Here is a 15,361-nt window from a genome sequence, read left to right as displayed (position 1 = left end):
AGAGAAAGTTATAACATCACCCACCAAAAGTCTATTTGTACATAGAAAGATAGGTGTTCAGATGGTAATCTCATTAGAATGCAACTTTAATGCCTGCCTTAGCTCCGAACATTAGCCCAGGAGCCCTGGGCTAGCTCTGTTCATTAAATCAAATTGCATATCTGAAAATATTTATAATCACTATTGAATGAGCTCTAAATCTCTCTCTCTCTCTCTCTCTCTCTCTCTCTCTCTCTCTCTCTCTCTCTCTCTCTCTCTTACCATAACAAGTGTTGATTTACTATCCATCTCCATAGTTCTTTTTCTGGATGCAGATGGTGTTTTCTATCCAAGTATATTGGTATTGCTTTGAATCATTGAATCACTGAAAAGAACCAAGTCTTTCATAGTTGATCATCACACAACCTTGCTGTTACTATGTACAATGTACTCCTGATACTGCTTGTGTTATTCAGCATTAGCTCCAGTAAATCTTTCCAAGCCTTTCTAAAATCAGCTTGTTAATAATTTTTAGGAGTTTACATTCTATCAAGGTCTATATTATAGTCTGTTCCGATCCTGCTGATTCTTCCAATATCTCTCTTGCATGAAGTCACTCACCTAAACCACTTTTAAAGCATTCTCCAAACTCTTTTATATAAAAGTTCCTTTGGTCCACTGGAGGATGTTTTCATCCCAAGATAGAGGCCAGCTGCAAAAGTAGAGATTGGAAGCTCATGGAATTGTGGAGCTTCTGAGCACAAACAGAGACTCAGGAACTAGAGCGGGGCTCCTACAAATGTAGTAAGAACAGCAGTGACAAAGAAGGGAGAAGTAGCCCCAGTGAGAATGCAGGATCCTTTATGATCTAAGTCTCACACTTATGAAGGATGGAAGATCTTGGCTTTGTAAAAGATTCACTGAGAAACCTTTTCCTGTGTAGTACTATATGTAGTTTTCTGACTTACCACAGGATATGAACTCAAGCTCTAGAGAACCTGCAAATTTAAAAAAAAATGCATTTATTCATGCAATTTGGGAGTCATTCAAACATGTAAAAAAGGCTACTCACTAACCTGAGATCTGGAAGACACTGTTCTTAGTGCATACATATCTATTCTACCTTAGAAACGTAAAGGCAAATGCAAAAAAAAGGGAGTTACTTTTTTAGAAGGAGAAAAAGGGTTGGATTACTTTATTTTATCAAAAACAAAACCAATCCCCAAGTCCTTTTAAAGTCAGTACTTAACCATATCCTTTGACTGTACAGCTATGAATTATCGTAAAAAGGCAACCCACTGGTCACTGTAAAATCCGTGTTGATCTATTCCAGGGAAAAAGATGAGCTCTATATCTCAGAGTAAAACAGAGAGAGAGAGAGAGAGTGCAAAATAGCATTTCCCAACACTTATCCAGAAGCCTGAGGAAATATAATGGCCAGGTCCTGGGACATTGCTAGTCAGTGTGAGTGGTGATTAAAAGTTACTCTAAGCATTTCTTTCCTTTGAATGAATGAGCCTCCGCTTTCTCCTTTATAAAAAGTATAAGTGAGACTTGGTGATTGTTAAGGTTTTCAGATATGTAATTTCACATATAATATCTTCATTGTAGTCATTTGGAGGGCATTCTTCTAGTAAAGGGACAGCTGAATATTTCAACCTATGTAATGTGACAAAAAGGAGATTAGAAAGGAGGATGAGAGAGTTAAAGAACAAGCAAAACTGTTTGATATTGGGGAAATTATTTCCTCTTCAAATATCATATCATCTACAAAATAGAGCAAGGAAAATAGAATTCAATGAGTTGAAGTATCCTAAATAATTTGTAAACACAAAGTGCCATATGAACATAAAAATTATAAAGCAGATAAAAAAGACAAGTAAAAAGCAAATAAATTTCAAATAATACCGCCCTAATTTTTTTTTACTAAAATCATGGTATCCAGTTGTGCTTATGAAGGCCTCAATTTTAAGTAATTTTAACACATTTGCTTTCATAGACATAGACAACACAACTGACAATGCAGCATATATTCTCATATTTTTCCACATAGTAGTTATGAGTTGGTTCTAAGTTCTCTACTATTAGTACTCGAACTGGATTTTCTAATTCTTAAAAAAAAAAAAAAGTTTGTCTAGTCAAACCATGTGACAGTGTCAGCTGATTCTTTTAAAAGTTTATCTAAGGTAATCCCAATAGACTTTGAACAGAAAATGCCATCTACACTCAGAAAAAGAACTAAGGAAACTGAAAGTAAATCAACACATGCTATGTTTACTTTTTTTCTGATTTTTTTCTCTCATGTTTTTTCCCTTTTGCTCTGATTTTTCTTTCTCAACATGATTCATAAAGCAATGTATATCAAAATAAATAAATTTACAAGAAAAAAATGAAAGGTTTAGAAAGAAAAACTGAAAATATTAATTTATGACCAAAATGATAGCACACCAGGGAATTAATCCTCTCATGCATAAACTTTTATACAACATGGGTCAATTTCAGGTCTTAGATCGGGGAGTTTTGTTACTAGACTACTAGAAGATCTTATTATAATAGAATTTTATAACAAGGGCCTGATGGTAGGTAAAATGGGATTTACCGGCACAAATATTATGGTTTACATTTTTTGCTGACCTCAAATGTGTCTAAGGAATATTGACACTGTAAAAGATGTGTGCAGGAACACAGATGGTGGCTAGAAAATCAAACTGGACAAAAATTGATGAAAATAATTCATCGTAATTGATATTTGACTTTAGGAGGAATATTTAATTTGATTTTCTGGGAAAACAAAGTACAACTATAGTTTTATAAAGAACAAGTCAGGTAAAGCTGATCTCATTTTATTTTGTATAGGAAAATTTATTTTGACCATCAGGAAAATAATGTCTACAAAATCCAGATTTTATCATACATCTTACAAATTATTATTGTGAGAGGGGAATGGAGATATATATAGATTTATATAGGGAATATAACCTGAGTTGAGAGAAATGTTTCACAATTCATTGGGATATCAAATAATTATAATTTGAGGGACAGAGATAATCCTAAGCAGAAAATAAATGTGATGCAAAAGAAACAAGAAACTTTGAAACAAGAAGAAATAAGGACTCTTTTTCTGGCTATTATAAAGAATAAATAAGAATCAGATCCAATTCTTATTGCCATATGTTGCTGCAGAAAGAATCATAGCCTTAACTTTACAAAACTTTATCAGTAAAACCCTAACCCTAACCCTAACCCTAACCCTAAATTTCACTATGCTGTCCACATTTGCTTCCTTCCAAGGAAAAGAATCTTTTAATTTCATGGCTGCAGTGGCTATCTGCAGTGATGTTTGAACTCAAAAATATAAAATCCAAAATTGCTTCCATGGCTTCCATTTCCTCTATTTGTCAGTAGGCAATGGCATTTCTTCCCAAGATCTTAATGTTTTTATGTTAAGCTTCAAGCCAGATTTCATATTCTTCTCATTTACCTAAATCAAGAAGCTTCGTGATTTCTCTTCACTTTCTGCCAACAGATTGTATGATCTGAAGTTGTTATTTCTTCCAACAACTTTAATTCCAGCTTTTGATTTATCCAGCCTGCATTTTCAGGATACACTATGCATTTAAGTTAAATTAATATGGTGATAATATTCAGCCTCCTTTTCCCATCTTAAACCAATCAATTGTTCTAACTGTTGCTTCTAGTCCTACATACAGGTTCCTCAGAAGACTAGTAAGATAATTTGATAGTACTATCTCTTGGAAGGACTTGCCACTTTTTGTTGTAATCCACATAGTCAAAGGCTTTAATGTGGTAATCAATGAAGATAAAGTCAATTTTCTGCTCCTTCAAAACTTGCTTTTGTGGTAATTCTCAGTTTGCATATTGCAGAAGCCTAGGGGGCAGAATCCTCAGCATGATCTTGCTGGGGTGTGAAATAAGTGGAATTGTTCAGTAATTTGAACATTCCTTGCCATTGACTTTCTTTAGGATTGGGATGTAAACTGATGTTTTCCAATCCAGTGTTTACTGTTGTGTTTTCCAAATTTGCTGCCATGTCGAATATAGAAACTTGAACATCATCATCTTTTAGATTAGTTATAAGTAACTCATCTGGAATTCCATCTCCTTTGCTAGCCTTATTGTTAGCATTGCTTCAATTGACTTCATTGCTGGCTATAGATTTTTATTCATTATCCAGTTTTTATTTCAGATTATAATATATTTTCTGGGTAAATTATTCTTAATTGTAAACCTTTTTTGTTTTAGATTTTAGAATATCTCATTCCTTAGAAAAACTGTCTGATGAAAAACCATGATTAACTCAGTTTTTCTCAGAAGCACAATGATCCAAGAAAAGGTCAAAGGACTTACAAAAAGGAAAATGCTACACATAGCCAGATAAAGAATTGATTTGTGTTTTTTTCCTTTTGATCTATTTTTTCTTTCACAATAATGATTAATATGAAAATATGTTTTACATAATAGCATATGTATAAACTATATCATACTGCCTAACAGCTTTGGAAGAAGAGAGAGGAGGTAAGAAAATTTAGAAAAAGAATGCTAAATTTTTTCTTAATGTGAAAGTGGGAAAAATACTATTTAAAAAGAATCTCATTCCATATCATTCACTGTTTTAAGTCGATAGTACAATCCTAATTGCTGTTCCTCATTATTTGATTTGCTTCTCATTTGCTGTTAGTATTATTTTTCTTTACTCTCAAATCTGTATTTTGTCAATGCTGTTACTGTGAGTTTATATTTTGAGACTTTTTTTTAAAGAAAATGATTGGTGGATTCTTATTTTTATACCTCTCTTAAACTAATTGTTCTGGACAATTTTACTTAATGATTTGTTGAAATGATATCCAGGACGGCCATCAGGGAATGCCTGAAAAATATTATGACAAATGAATGTAGTCAATCCATCAATTAACAAGTATTTATAGGTAGCCGTCTCAGTCTCACCCAGTCTCCTTCAGCTGTCTGACAGTCTGACAGTCTCCACCAGCCTCAGTCTGAGTCTGACTTTGTCCCCAGTTCTATAAGCCTTTAAATACCCTATTACAATTACATCATTACAGTATACTGAGTATAAGCCAATCTAGAATGATTACATCATTATATCAAACTACAGTGATTCTATCTATATCATAGTAGATATATATGAACTAGAGAACCACTATCTCATCAATTCCATGTTTCAAGTATACTCCAGAATTCCGGCCCTCTACAACATTGTGTTGACACAATTTCCCCTAGTATTTTTAGAACATTTCTTTTTATTTTAGAGTCAACCAAAAAGGGGCTATGTTTCAATTCTATATTAGTCCCAAGAAGAAGAAAAAAAAATTGTGGCCAAAGAATAAAGACAAGGGGAAGCTAGGTGGTGCAGGATAGAGCATGGGCCCTGCAGTCAGGAGGACCTGAGTTCAACTTTGGCCTCAGACACTTGGTACTTTGTAGCTGTGTGACCCTGGGCAAATCACAACTCCCATTGTCTCACAAGACAAACAGGAATAAAAGAAATTGAGACATGAAAATGCCAGGAGATGTTTCCAGGATATGTATCCCCAGACTTCAAAGATTTCTAAGAATCAACACCCACATCTTGGAATTCATATGAAGATATTAATGTAAGGAAATCAAATAAGAATCACTAGATATTTAAGAAATCCAGGGAAAGGAAATGGAGACTTTAGGGGAACAAATAGTGTTTCTGCCATTGCTCCTGATTGAAAGTGTTTTAGAAAAGAAAGACAAAGAAAATAACTTAATAAGATAGTTTAGATAAATGGAATAAATGTAAATAATAAGATAGTTTAGATAAATGGAAATGTTTAACATGCAAACTCTTGGCAAAGGATAGAGTCTAAAAAGGAAATCTATTTGAAGATTTGCATATCTGGTCAACCAAGATTTAAATTTAAAAGTAGAGGTAAAGGAGAAAACAATCTACTGGAACTATAGCTAATATAGTCTACCGTGTAATTTGCCATGCAAAACAATATAAGATACATTTTAATATAATCTTACCTTACATTGTATCGATCTCATTCTTACAGATTTCACATCCACAGATTAGTAAATTAGCCAAAGGCCTGTATCTACATGTTGTATATAGCACAGTGAATCATCTTACTTCATTTCTGATGTTGCCATACCATATATTTCTTTTTTTATCCCTGTATCTAATTTTTCCTGCAAGAAAAAAAGAAAAGTGATACATTCGCAATTATAATAGTATTAAATTGAAGTTAAAGAAAAGGTATAAAAATGTCAAGATATTCCTTTCCCTAAATCCCATTCCATTACTTAGTTTTAGTGTACAAATCAGAAATCTTGTAAAGCAGTGCCTTAAATTTATTTTTATGCATTTTAACTTTTGGTGAAAAGTACAAATGCTGAAATGTTTAAAGAGCCACCCAAAAAATAAACAAAAATAAAAATTATTGTGATTATATAAGTCTTCATGAAAATTTTATGTTTTACACAAAAATTATTTTATTTTACTCTTTTGTAACTTCCATAGTAATCTCAGAATTTATTCTTTCCTACACCCAGTCAATATTCTGATCTATATCATACAAATTTCTGTTCTCACAATGCAATTCTCTATTAGGATTAAAACAATTCTTATTCAGAATCCTACTGCATCACATATTGATTCTAAAATAATCATACATATCACAGTACTTAGAAATGAGAACACATAAATTACCAAAAACAAACAAACAAAAAAACCAAATCCCAAACACAAAATCAAAAGTATTCTTTCTCTAGACTTTTTCATACTCGTCTAGTTATTACATTTATTTTTGTACATGTTTAATTTCTTCCATTAAATTAGAGGAATTTTAAGGACAATGAATATAATATTTTTTCAGCTCTGGATTCCCAGAAATTAGTAGAATATTTCACACAGAATGAGTTTTCAATAAATATTAATGTTATATATAACAAGAAGTATATAAAAATAAGTATACATACCAAATATTTACTAATAATAAATCATAAATAAATCATGTTTACTATGAGTACTTAACAGTTTCCCCCATTTCTGAAGTTTACAGGATCAAAATTTTGTCTACCAATTCATATCATAGTAGCTGTTGAATACTAGGTCACCCTTCTTTCTTTCTCAAGAAGTACAGCACTTGACTCATTATCTTCGTCAAAAATTCTTATCCTAATATTATTGCTCTGTAAGAAATGACCAGCAGGATGAATCAAGAGAGGCTTACATGAACTAAAGTTAAGTGAAATGAGCAAAACCAGGAGATCATTATACACTTCAACAACAATACTATAGGAGGGTCAATTTTTTTTTACATTCTTTTTTTTTTAATTTTATAATTATAACTTTTTTTTTTACTATGAGGGTTAATTCTGCTGGAAGTGGCTATCTGCAACAATGAGAGAATCCAAATCAGTTCCAATTGATCAGTGATGAACAGAACCAGCTACACCCAATGAAAGAACATTAGGAAATAAGTGTGGACCACAACATAGCACTTGTATTCTTTCTGTTGTTGTTTGATTGCATTTTTGTGTTTCTTCCCAGATTATTTTTACCTTTCTAAATGTGATTTTTCTTGTGCAAGAGAACTGTATAAATATGTATGCATATATTGTATTTAACATATCCTTTAACATGTTTAACATATACAGCACTACCTGCCATCTAGGGGAGGGAGTGGAGGGAAGGAGGAGAAAAGTTGGAATAGAAGTGTTTGCAAGGGTCTATGTTGAAAAATTTCCCAGGCATATGTTTTCTCAATAAAAAATAATAAAATAAAAATTTTATCCTAGTTAGAGATCATTCAACATTCATAATAACGCTTTCTTAAATTGCAAAACCCTAATTCTTTAGCTTTCTTTTCTAAAGTTAAAAATATTTTCATTATGAACATAACAAAAATAAATAAGATTTTCCAAATACAGAGAATAGAAAAAAAGACTTAATGAAACTTTAAGTCTCTGCAATGTATAGATTGCTTTTCTTTCTTCCTTCCTTCTTTCCTTCCTTCCTTTCTCCCTCCTTCTCTCTCTCTCTCTCCCTTCCTTTCTTCCTTCCTTCCTTCCTTCCTTCTTTCCTTCCTTCCTTCATTTCCTCCTTCCTTCCTTCCTTCCTTCCTTCCTTCCTTCCTTCCTTCCTTCCTTTCTTCCTTCTTTTCTTTCCTTTCCTTCCTTTCTTTTTCCTTTTTCTTTTTCTTTTCTTTTTCTTTCTTTTTTTTTTTATTGCTAAGGCACTTGGGATTAAGTGACTTGCCCAAGGTCACACAGCTAGGAAGAGTTAAGGTCTTCCTGATTTCATGGCTGGTGCTCTATCCACTGTGCCACCTAGCTGCCCTGATTGCTTTTCTTTTTAAAAATAACAAATTTAATATGCAACTTTCAAAGTTGCTTTGCTTCCATGTAATTATTTCTGGCTTTTATTCTCTATTTTCTTTTATACATTAAAAAACTTTCAAAAAAATTTTCTTTGGAGAAAGCAAAAAAATAAAGAATTAATGAACTGGTTATATAATCAAAAATAAACATGAAAATCAAGAAATAAACCCCAAGTGAGACAGGAGAAAAAAATAATCTATCAATGTGGATAAATTAGAAAATACAAAGACATGGGCAGCTTTGTGGGTTAGTAGATGATTGCTAGGTCCTGAGTCAGGAAAATCTGAATCCAAATATAGCCAGGAACACTGGCTATGTGTGCCCCTAGGCAAGTCACCTAAACAGTCTGCTTCCCTTTCTCTATCTGTTAAATAAGGTTCATAATTACACCATCTTCCTACTTGTCTTGAGAGGGTCAAATGGGAAAGTGTAAAGCAGCACAATACCTTGTAGGCAGTAGGTCCTAAATCAATACTTGTTTCCTTCCTTCCCTAAAATGATAAATAATATCAAAGGTCTTCTTTGTAAAGACTTAAATGAATAGACCTTTAGAATATAAGACTTTTTAAAGAGAAAAAAATCGATTTCTACTTCTAGTTCTAATCTTGCTCCAATTTCTTAGCTGGGTGACTCTAGGCAAGTCATTCTTTCAACCATCCTTTCCTTACCTGCAAAAATTAACAGGGATGAAGTATCACTAGATTTCTGGAAGGATGTAACAAATTAATTTACAACAAGTGTTTTGTAAACCTTTGGGGTTTATATGAATGTTAGTCATTATTATTTCATATCTCCTTTCAATATTTTCTTCTGAAATAACGAAGGAACTATCCATTCAAAATTATATGATAACAAAACTAAAGATTCAAACAAATTGAACATAACTTACAAAAAGAATAAATTTTACATATGTAATTTAAATATTCTCTTTTTGTCTCAGAAGTCTATATAGTATAACTGTAGAATTTCCCTCGAGATTCTGGGAGTTTTGTTCTTATAAATGAATGTTGTTATTATTTGACTTAGTTTCATGAGTTATGCCCCTGTAGTTTCATTAGATAAAGAGTTCTTTTGTCAGTTAACTTATATGGAATCTATTTATATTACCTTGTTGTATCTTCAAAGCATATATAATTTTATAGTATTTAATTTAAAATGGTTTTCTTATTCAATTTCTTTAAGTGTTTAATATACCTTGTGTAAAGTCTGGCCTAGCTCCCCGGAGGCCTCAGGATCAGCCAGAGTCAGGATCGGTTAAAGTCCTTGGTCTTTAGTGGGGGGGAAGTGAAGCAAAAAGACAAACTGCCATGAGGATCCTGGATTCTCGATTTCAAAGTCACCAACTTCCTTCCTCCTAGTCAGGCAGCAAAGTGAGTCTCTGGCTTGTCCCTCTAATCCTTGCCTACAATTATCTTGCCATCATCCTCCTGAGGCAGAGTGACTCTGACCTCTCTCCCTCAGCCCTCCAATCCTTGTCTACCATTATCTCACCACCACACATCCAGCAAGCACCTATGGTGAGGAAAAGCATCACATCACCATCTCATCCAAATATATGTATATAGCACTATTATCTCACATCAAATGGGTAATTAGCCTTAAGTGCTTTGCTGTCTGATTCAAGTACACCTTTTCACAGTTTCACCCCTCTACACCTAATGGACATCATGATGGTAGAGAAGAGGAAACCAAGCAGAGCAGTTACTGGCAAATGAAGAGAGGAAAGGAATTTGGAGCCCTCTAAAGAGGCAGGCTCTTGGAAGAGATTTTTGCTCTTCCAATCAGAAGTATTGAAATGAGCCCATCAAGATAAAACTGGTAACTCTGATTGTTTTAATTGAATTGGAATATTTCAGCACAGACAACATTCATGCAGGTAGCGTAAGAAGAGAAGTGCTTGAATGAGAGAAAACAATGAGTCAATTTCTATGATAAAGGCTTCGTACCAAAGATATGACATATATACTCATATATGTTTTGTCACTTATATGTATGGTTATCAATATTCACTCACATATAGGTTTATAGATTTATCTACATATAAATATAGGATTGATGACTGCCAGAGCCCTTCACCCAGACATCTACAAACCATTTTAAGATTAGATAAAAGTCTTGGCCCCAAAGGAACGTCCTGGATGTGTGAGAACTCCCTGCCCCAAGGTTTTTCTGACCCAAGCATTAACTGTCAAAAACATGACGAATGTTCCAACCGCAAATCGTCACATATTGCCTTGACTTTCTGATATATGGTCAACAAATGTTATATCTTTTGTTCTATGGAAATTTACTTTGCTACATGGCATTCGCTCCACAACATATAAAAACCCTTTGCTTTGCCTCAATAAACGAGCTATTCTGTCACTACACAGAGTAGTTTCCATTCTTTCTTTCTTTTCAGCCCATTCCCAGGCAAACGCCTTCCCCAGCCTCCGGCTTACAGACTGATGTGTGACTTCAGCCGTCCCTAGTTCGAGACCCGCAGGCCGGGTCAAATTGGCGCCCGAACAGGGACATGAAGATCCATATCAGCCCGACGGATTGACGAAGAGAAGGAGAGATGAACCGCCTGGCCAGGCCCCCGTCTAAGGACCCCGAAGAGAATCTTCACATACAGTGTAAGTGAACCAATCCGTCGAAATCATGGGCTCCCACCTTTCTAAAGAACAGATTTTCGTTAAAGATCTTAAAGAGAGTTTTAGGGAACAAGGAATTAAGGTTAAAAGGAAAGATCTTAAAAGAAAGCTTTAGAGAAAAAGGCTTAAAAGTTAAGAAAAATAGAGCTCTGTGTCTGTCTGTGTATGTTTGTCTGCTTTGCATTGCTTCTGTTCTGTGTTAAAAGTTAGCAAGCTCATAAGAGATAAGAATTCAGCCTCTGTGTTACAGGCTTAGAAAAATAACAGGCTGAATTGTGGAAATTGGAATTCATTCAGAATAGTAATTCTTTCAGAGTGGTCTTAAATCATGGAATATCTAGGCATTCCCTGTGAAGGCAGATAATGCATTAAAATGGGCTTGGAAGTTTAGAGAAACTCTGTTTGGATTCTGGGAGGGAAGAATGTTCAAGGTGAAACAAACTTCTCTCTGGCAGCGGGAGTCCTAGGAAAAGCCTCTAGTTTGCTTTAGTGATTTAAGAGCTTTGTTAAGTTTTAAAAACAATGATTAAGAAATTTGGGAATTGATTATTTTAATGTTACTTAATATAAAAGTGTTTGTGATTTTAAACTTTTTAACCTGTTGTGCTAATTTGTAAGTAAAAGAAAAAACTTGACTATTTTCAAAGCCTGCTAAAGGGGAGTAATGGCATTACAATCTTATCTGCTTAATACCATACCGCCTGAGAAGCTTCTACTAGTGGCCTTGAAGCACTCAGGCAGAAAAAAAAAAAAAAAAAAAAAAAAAAGAAAAACTATTTGGTTTGCTTCTGAAACATTGGGTAATTTGTTATCATTATGGGTTATGAATCTTAAAGTTTAAAGTTTAAAAAAAAAAGGGGTGATTAAAGAAAAGGGACAAGAGAGATTGATTTGCAAAATTAATTAATAGTTTAAATGAAGCATTTAGTCAGAAGAGTTATTGGTTTGGAAGTGTTTAAAGTATGTCAGAGAAAGTTTGAGCAAGTAGGCATTGGGAAGAGAGAAAAATGAAGCATCTAGTCAGAAGAGTTATTGGTTTGGAAGTGTTTAAAGTATGTCAGAGAAAGTTTGAGCAAGTAGGCATTGGGAAGAGAAAGACAGAGAGATGGGACAGGAGAATGAAGATGATTTAAGAAGGATTGATTAGTGGGAGCAAAAGATTTCAAGAAGAAATCAGTGGGGAAAAGAAGGAACTAGTTGGAAAGGGGAGTCACGGAGAGATGACTGTGAGACAGGATGTGTTTTTACAGGGGGAGAGCAGCAGTAGGAAGCTGCAGCTGTTTTTGGTTGAAGAAAGCAAACTGATAAAGGGTCAAGCCACTCTTACAAGATGTTAATTGAGTGAACATTTGTTTCTAAAATACATAATGTTTTTTGTGTTTAAAGAATATGATCAAAATAGAAGTTTTAATTAATTGTATTGATGCCAATTATTTACAGGGACTCCAAGTATAATAGTTCTTGCCTTTGTCCTTTTGAAAATGTTTTTGTTATGGCAATATGTAATTTGGGATTTTTCTGTGTATTGGGTATTTTAAAAACAAAATAATTGGTACAATGTTCAACTTATAAAACATCTACTTGGGTATATAAGAATTGTGTGAACATTCTGGGATAAATTTCTTATTGTTAAAAGTCTTACAAAATGTAGATGATCTTTTTGTGACAAAAAAAAAAAAAAAAAAAAAAAAAAAACTGACCTTGTCCAAGTCACTATCAGTTTGTTAAATTATTTAGGAGCACAGGGATTGAGAATTTCTTAAAACAAATTTCAATTTGTGAAACATGAGGTAAAATATAAATACAATAAACAATGTGGCTTTAGGAGTGTTGTCAGCCACAGTACTTTTGGTACAAGAAAAGTCAGAAATTAACCTTTGGGAATAGTTTAATAGTGAATGTCCTGCACCAGGTTCAATCAATTCTGAATCAAAGAGGCCAGGAGGTGGCTAATTGATTCAAGGATTTTAAAATATGAAACAATATTATTGGAAAGAGATGATTTGGCACTCTCACCAGATCATAACTTTAATCCAGCCATGTTCTTATCTGCTTCCCCTGGGAAACATGTGTACCTTGAACATGATTGTCCAAATGTGATTGATTACCAAACTAAGATTAGGGAAGATTTGTAGGAAGTCCCTTTGTTGAAAGGCACTGAATAGTTCATAGATGGTTCTTCACAAATAGTTAATGGGAAAAGGAAAAATGGTTATGCTATTGTTAATGGGAAGATTTGACTCTGGTTCAAGCTGGATTCTTGCCAAAAGAATGGTCAGCTCAAAATTTGTGAATTATATGCAATAAATCAAGCCCTAAAATTTCTTGAAGGACTGATTCAAAATATGCTTGGGGAATTGTTCATATATTTGGGAAATATGGGAAGAAAGGGGAATGGTAAACAGTAAAGGAAAGGGATTGGCACACAGGGCATTGGTCACTGAAATTTTGACTAATCTTATGTTACCTAAGAATGCTGCAGTGATTCATGTGCAGGGGCACAAAAGAGGAGATTCATTTGAGATAAGGAGAAACTGCTTTGCAGATGAGGAAGCAAAGCAGCCTGGAGAAGAGGAATCTGTAAGTATAGAGGAGATGGTGGAGCAGGCAGATTTAGGCCAAAGCACCTGTTTCACAGCTAAGATCCTCCAATCTGTGGCCCAAGCTATAGCATCCTCCCTCATCATGTAAAGTGGAAAGGGTGGATAAGGAAATTAAACAACAATTGAGTGAATTGGCATTAGAGACACAATTGCCCTGGACCAAGTGCCTTCCCCTTGCCTTATTAAGAATTAAAACAAAACCCCTGAAGAGATGTGGAATTGTCACCTTATGAATTATTGTATGGTCACCCTTATCCAAAAGGGATTCAAAATTCTTCCTTGTATCCAATATTTGAAACCAAGGATTTGTTTTTAAGGAAATATGTTATGTCTTTACTGTAACATCTGAAAACTTTGCTCAGACTCCTCCCTTAGGATTTCAACAGTGCATGAGTTCTAGCTTGGAGATGGGGTCCTGGTTCAGACATGGAAGGAGGACAAGCTGACCCTGAGATGGAAAGGACTGTTCCAGATCCTCTTGACATCAGATACAGCAGTGCTACACAGGAAAGAGAGTGGACTCAGCACATCAGAATTAAAGGACTGGTGGACTCCGAGGGTATGGACTTCCCAACTGAATGCAGAGAACAAACTGAGACCAACATTGAAAAGCAACTAATGAACTGTGCATGTAAAATCTTGATAGCAGTATTGAAGCCTCACTATTAGATAAAATATCTATTACTGACACCTCTCCCATTTTTCCCTGGTGTCTTTCCAAGACTTGGTCTCAATCATGTCCTACCCCATTTCTTATGTAAGCTGTGACTGAGCCCATGACGGGATTAGTGTGACCCCGGGTGGTGGATGATTTGAGGTTTGACTTATTATTTCCAGAACCATGGCAGTAAGACCACGCAATTGCCATGACGGGCAACCTCGAGAGGTCTGTTTCCCACCCACTTAAGATAGAATCTGGTATAATATACCCTCGAGTTGGTGTGGTTGACCCCGATGACCTAAGACAGCATTTGGTGGCATGCTATTGATATAGATCGAACGCTCACTCCCCACAACTGGAGGCAGGTCACATAGCCTAAGACAGGCCTGCCACCTTACAAATGAAAAAAGGGGGACATGCCAGAGCCCTTCACCCAGACATCTACAAACCATTTTAAGATTAGATAAAAGTCTTGGCCCCAAAGGAACGTCCTGGATGTGTGAGAACTCCCTGCCCCAAGGTTTTTCTGACCCAAGCATTAACTGTCAAAAACATGACGAATGTTCCAACCGCAAATCGTCACATATTGCCTTGACTTTCTGATATATGGTCAACAAATGTTATATCTTTTGTTCTATGGAAATTTACTTTGCTACATGGCATTCGCTCCACAACATATAAAAACCCTTTGCTTTGCCTCAATAAACGAGCTATTCTGTCACTACACAGAGTAGTTTCCATTCTTTCTTTCTTTTCAGCCCATTCCCAGGCAAACGCCTTCCCCAGCCTCCGGCTTACAGACTGATGTGTGACTTCAGCCGTCCCTAGTTCGAGACCCGCAGGCCGGGTCAGATGACCATGCCCACTAAATAATTAGCCAAAAATATGAGCAAAGGGTTCTCCAAAGAACAGCAAAGAATTCATCATCATGTGAAAAAAAAATTCAAATCACAAATAAAAGACAAAATGAAGTTTTGCAAGAAAAAAGAAGGAAAAGGAAGGAGGAGGAGGAGATAGAGGGGGAAAGGAAATAGGAGAATGAGAAGGAAGAAAAAGTGCAAGAAGGAGAAAGAAGAGAAGGAGGAGAAAGA

General features: G+C 34.8%; 1 long non-coding RNA gene across 1 annotated transcript; it reads left to right on the top strand.

Moving 5' to 3' along the window:
* Positions 1–10,436: 10,436 nt before the first annotated feature.
* On the top strand, positions 10,437–14,996 carry LOC141548048 (uncharacterized). The gene is made up of 2 exons (XR_012483759.1): positions 10,437–10,988; positions 13,985–14,996. It is a non-coding gene; the product is annotated as an uncharacterized LOC141548048 (long non-coding RNA).
* Positions 14,997–15,361: the final 365 nt, after the last annotated feature.

The sequence above is a fragment of the Sminthopsis crassicaudata genome, chromosome 6, assembly GCF_048593235.1.
Source record: "Sminthopsis crassicaudata isolate SCR6 chromosome 6, ASM4859323v1, whole genome shotgun sequence".
NCBI lineage: Eukaryota > Metazoa > Chordata > Mammalia > Dasyuromorphia > Dasyuridae > Sminthopsis > Sminthopsis crassicaudata.
The sequence above is the reverse complement of the archived record's forward strand: the minus strand, read 5'-3'. Positions and strand labels throughout refer to the sequence as shown.